The 4,899-nt window shown below is 34.5% G+C and overlaps 1 pseudogene; it reads left to right on the forward strand.

The window, feature by feature from the left end:
• The first annotated feature begins 1,056 nt into the window (after positions 1-1,056).
• On the forward strand, positions 1,057-4,276 carry LOC142630464 (monooxygenase 2-like; annotated as a pseudogene).
• Positions 4,277-4,899: the final 623 nt, after the last annotated feature.

Consider the following 4,899-nt stretch of genomic DNA (forward strand, 5'->3'; position numbering starts at 1 on the left):
TATCGTTTTGGACCATGTTTCGGTTTGTTTAGTAAAATAGAATATTTTGGTACAGATTTATTTCGACGTACCGTTTCAGGGTGTTTCAGGGTTTCTAAAAAAAAATTAAAAATAATATATATTTATATTTTCTTATACAACATAAAATTATTGATCTAAATAAGTAAACCTCAAATAAAACAAATCATTTAGTTTTTCTTTTTTGACACTAAAATCATTTAGTTATTACATAACAATTACTGTTTTAGAATATTAAAACATAAATATGTAATTAAATAATGAAAAACAACAACAAAAAATAGTACAATAAGAGTGTATATATGTATATCATATTAAAACTCAATAAATAAGTTTGAAATCAAAATATTTTGTTAGCTTTTTGAGTTTTGTCACGTGGATAGAGTTAGCAAGCTAAAAGTCTAAAAAACAAACTAAAGAAAAAACTTGACAAAACAAAAACTAGAGTAAAAAAAGAAAGAAGATGTAGACTAGCAGAACGTCTGAGACGAAGCAAAGAAGACGAAAAGGAAGAAGAAGAAAGGGCGACTTTTGCAATAGCTGGATTTGTTTTTTAGGCATTCGACGCAAGTAATGACATGTTGTGCTGACGAGTTTGTCAAGTTTTTCTTTTTTTCTTCTAAAAACTGGTACCAGCTAAAATGTAACAAATAATTTACCAAAATTTAATTTTATTGGCATAAATTTTTTTTAAGAGTGTTCCTAATTTTTTTTAAAGGTAAATAAATAATTTTTTTTATTATATGTATATAAAAAAAGAAAAAAAAAAAAGAAAAAGAATTCAGGTCAGGGTGGTCCTGGGACCACCCTGACCTATATGTGGCGCCGCCACTCCGTCCAACATTGTTTACTAGTCTTTTATTGTACTAGTAATTTTTGACCCGTCATATATGACTAGTACCTTCTACACGCAAATACCTTTTTTGTAAAAGGGTGCGGGTCCAATACAAATAATGTTGTGAACTAGACCTTTGAAATTTCTAAAAGAACTGGTATATATATATATATATATATATATAGAACACTTAGACCCCCCATTTTCATTCATGCTTGAGATTATTAGAGAGAGAGACAGAGAGACAGAGAGAAACAGAGATGGAGGAGCATGATGTGGTGATAGTAGGGGCAGGTATAGCGGGATTGGCAACAGCAATAGCCTTGAAGAGAGTAGGGGTTAAAGCATTGGTGTTGGAGAAATCAGAAGGGCTAAGAGCCACAGGTGCAGCCATAGGTCTTCACCAAAATGCTTGGCTTGCCCTTGAAGCCCTCGGCGTAGCTCACAAGCTCACCACCACTACTTATCCTCCTTTGAGAAAGTACTGTACTTTCCCACCATTTTCATTTCATGAGTTTCCTTTTCCATTTCAAATAACAATTATGTGTTTCTCATCTCCATTCCATACTCTAATAAAATTGATATGAATAAGTGGAAATACATTATATATATCCAGAAAATATGTGATCATGTACATATATCATACAGTAGTTAAGATTTTGATCTGTATTGTTTCTATAATAGGGGAAATGTAACAAATATTGATACTGGAGCAACTCAACAGATCACTTTCCCCCAACCTGATAAGTATGTTACTTAAACCGTATCCTTCATGTTTTCACCTTCAGATCCATTCCCAAGTTCACTAAGCTTGAACCATTATTTCCCTCTGGTGGTGATGCAGGCATGGACATGAAAGTAGACCAATACATCGTAAAGCTTTATTGGAAGCTCTGGCAGAAGAATTGCCAGTGGACACCATCCGTTTCTCTTCCAAGCTCAAGTCCATAGTAAACCTGCAGGCAGAAGAAGGCTCATTCTATGCTATCATTCACATGGAAGATGGAGTTAGCATCAAAGCGAAGGTGAATTATATACTAAGCACGTTAAGGATAACTTTTTTCCTTAATAACTTGGCTAGAAGTGATTAGAACAATATCACTTTCACTTGAGTCCGCCATTAATACAATATTTATTTTGCACTAATCCTAACAAAAAAAAAAGTATCAATTGAAAAAAAAAATTGTGTGCATAGACTCATTGATGTAAGCACAATCCCTCAAAAAGTTATTTTATACAAATAAAAAATTCCTTATATTACCACATAAATCCTTATAAGTAAAAACTTTTCTTTATAATCTATTACAACAAAAATCTTTATAAATCCTGAACTTACCATGAGTCAAACCTTAAACCTTACCAACATGTTTGGTGGCCTAGTAGAAGGGGCCTTAGGCCAAAAAGACTTTATTATGCAAAACATCTTAGATTTGAGCCACTGCCCTCCCACTAGCCACATGTTGGTGCTTCTTATATTTTATTATAAATGAAGCCTAAGCCTGAGAGTGATTAGGGGCTGTTAAGGTAACAGCTAAGTAAAGAAGCCACAATAGTTGCCCCTCTCCTAAGTGACTACAATGTCATTGAGTATAAGCACCTCTTAGCCTCAACTATGGGCCCATATTATACCTCTTAATTAGTAGAGCTTACACTTTACATGCTTAATTGTTAAATTTGTTTCTCTATTTTGAATGTTACAGGCTCTGATAGGGTGTGATGGGTTCACTCTGTGGTGGCCCGTTGGTTAGGACTGACCGCGCCTGTCAATTCAGGCCGATGGGCCGTGCGTGGGTTGGCCATATTTCCTGAAGGCCATGGGCTAGACGTTGACGTCCAACAATTTGTTACTGTTGGCAAAAGGGCTGGCTTTGCTGCCCTCAATGATAAAGAGGTCTACTGGTTTCTCATAGGCAAATCCTCAAAAGGTTAAGCCTTTTCATTCCACCTTAATACTTTATCTCTTATATTGATACCAAGCTTGTCAAAGGTTTTCAAAATTGAGTCCATATTATTGAGTACAAATGCAGACTAACTACCTTGACTTGAATTTTAAGTGACTATGCCAGTTTTCTCAACCTCACGCAAACTTTCTACTATGATCATTAATACAAGTAGGCTACCCCACCCCCAAACAAATAAACCTACTGGAAGTTTAGAGTCATATTTACCAAAACATGAGTATACAAGCGTGAGTGGAAGTCTCACATGAAAGAAAAAAAATAAAAGCTTGGGGAATTAATAATATAATTGTTTCATAACTTAATTAATAGGCTTAAACTTTTAAATTAAGTTTAAATATTTTCATTTTTGTGTCGATGTTTACAGCTATTTGATACTCTAAAAACAAAGAAACGATGGACAACATCAATTAAATTGATTGAGTCAAAACTGCCAATGAATTTGTAGATTGTATTATTAGTCACCTAACCAATACTAATGCTCTTACCAATTAAAAGGAATGAGTATTTTTGATAAGTCATTGGTTGTCCAAAAATTTAAACTGAATTCAATTATTTTGACTATTATAAATTCTAACAATCTTTATCATTCCAGGTGAGGACATCCCACATGACCCTGAGACGATAAAAAAAGAAGTTATTAGTAACTTTGCCAAGAACTTCCCTACATCATACTTGAGAGTTGTTCAGCATTCAGATCTTTCAACACTGACATGGGCTCCCCTGTTGTTTAGATTTCCATGGGACGTAATACTTGGAAACCTGAGCAAAGGGAATATCACAGTGGCTGGTGATGCTATGCATCCTATGACACCTGATTTAGGACAAGGTGGTTGCTCGGCATTGGAAGATGCTGTTGTTTTAGGTAGACACATTGGTAACTTAATCGTTAAGAACAAAAAGCTTGTGGCAGGAGATCAAGTTGCTGAAGCCTTGGAAAGTTATGTTAAGGAAAGGAAGTGGCGTGTTGCTAAGTTGATCGTGGGTGCGTATCTAGCGGGCTGGGTGCAACAAGATGGGTCAGGATGGTTTATGAAGTTCTTAAGGGATTCAATATTCTATAGGCATTTTTCTAGTTTGATATCTAATGATAAGCAGTATGATTGTGGGAAGTTGCCTTGTGTTTCATCATCAAATAATGAATTCGACAATGACCAAAGAAAAATTTACTAGCTAAAATCCCGGATCAAGTGATGCAAGAGCGTAGGGGTTGGGCAATTTATGTGGCAGCTACATGGACAACATGTGTCATTTATTTATAAGTCTATTTGTCTTTTATTTGTCTTTAGTATTTATTCAAAGTTAATTATAAGTCTTGTAGGTAGTTATCCCAGCTTAATAAATTTGATGTGATGCAAAGTCAGTCTACGGAGTTGTTATCTGTATTAGAAGTTATCTAGTATTTAGTTGTAAGTATTTATTTCTCACTCAATATATTCACCTATAAATTTTGTTAGGTTCTAAAGATTTAGGTTTAAATGTTTAGAATCATATTTTTGTTGCGTTGGCAAACCGAGAACAAAACATGTCAAGTCTAAGTGTTAGGCAATGCTTAAAAGTATAAGTTTCAAGTTTCAAGTCCAGCTGATTGTAGAAAAAAGGAAGTGAGGTTCTGCCTTCTTCGACCGATCGAAAATCGTAGGTCCAGATTTTCTGCAGAATTTTTAAATAGGCCCAAGCCCTTGAAAACATTTAGGGTTTCATTTAAACATCTCTACATATAAAAGAGAAACCCTAGCCATGTTTTAAAGACTTTTGGAGAAAACTTACGTGTTACTCTTTGTGAGATCTGAGAGATTTTTTACCTTCTAACTACACAAGAATCTACTGGAGCAAGAATCACAATCAAGCGTTGGTAAAACATAGTTGCTGCATCAAGATCATTACTGATGGTGATTTGAAACCTTTGAGTAAGATCTCAGAATCATAAACAAGACTGCTTGTGTTGGTGTAAATCCCAAAAGAGAAGGAGACCGTAAATTCGAAGTTTGCATATGGTCGTGTCAGTAAGTTACTATATAAGGTAGTAATAAATTTAGAGTTAAATCTGATGGTAAAAAGTTCAATTCTTTTATAGTGGATTTACTT

Source organism: Castanea sativa, chromosome 4 (genome assembly GCF_040712315.1).
Source record: "Castanea sativa cultivar Marrone di Chiusa Pesio chromosome 4, ASM4071231v1".
Taxonomy (NCBI): Eukaryota; Viridiplantae; Streptophyta; class Magnoliopsida; order Fagales; family Fagaceae; genus Castanea; species Castanea sativa.